Source organism: Triticum dicoccoides, chromosome 1B (assembly GCF_002162155.2).
Source record: "Triticum dicoccoides isolate Atlit2015 ecotype Zavitan chromosome 1B, WEW_v2.0, whole genome shotgun sequence".
Classification (NCBI taxonomy): Eukaryota; Viridiplantae; Streptophyta; class Magnoliopsida; order Poales; family Poaceae; genus Triticum; species Triticum dicoccoides.
In genome coordinates this window covers 219819266-219820194 of record NC_041381.1, presented here as the reverse complement: position 1 = coordinate 219820194, position 929 = coordinate 219819266, and positions in this window count along the sequence as shown.

The following is a 929-nucleotide window of genomic DNA, read 5'->3' as shown; positions in this document are numbered from 1 at the left end:
AGGTCGCGTTTTATGCATCAAAGACTGATATAAACCATGTTTCGATATAAACTTGCATTCAAATATTTAAAGTGGAGAACAAGTTGTCTGCAATCCACACATGAACGGATATATGCGTATATCAAACAATTTCATTAATTTGACTTTCAACATGTTCATGAAGTACTATAATACTGTACAACATGCTACTCGATTGAGGTGTTCAATTTTGGATTTAGTTCACTATTTTGACCTACTGAACGAGCTATTTCATTGAATCGAGATATTTCATTTTGGGTTTGATTCACGTTTTTGAGTGGGTCAACTATTTGTCATATAGTAAATCGCTAGCAACGAGCATGTAAAAACACATTACTCCCGAGCATCATCTCTCCATCTAAAAAAGAAGTGGCAAGCTAATATTTCAAAATTTGATTCGAATAGACTTGGTAAGGTAGACGTGGATGCTCGTTCTCCCAAAATTTGAATGAACCGTTAAACATCCTCTCTGCTCGGTGGAATTCGCCCGAGCAAATAAATGGGAGATGCAAAATTACCGCCCTATGTGCGACACACATCAATTGGCCCGTTGTACATCGAGGGTAGGTTCGTAACTTCATCCAAGTGCGCCTTCTCCTCGGCCGAAATGACATGTGCCGAATATTTCATAAACCATGGTCGGCAAAACACGCTCTCCTCGCCCGAAATAGCTCGTGCCCACTATTTCAAAACACGCTCTCCTCGCCCGAAATCGCTCGCGCCCACTATAGTTCAAAACACGCCCTCCTCGCCCGAAATCGCTCCCGCCCACTATTTGGGGAGAAGCAGAGTTACTCTACTATCCTCGATCCTCAGTACACAGACCCAAGCCGAGAAGCCTATAGGCAAGGGTAGAACTATAACTCCCCCTCACATTTCAGACAAATGCATCCGCAAGACATGGTTCCACT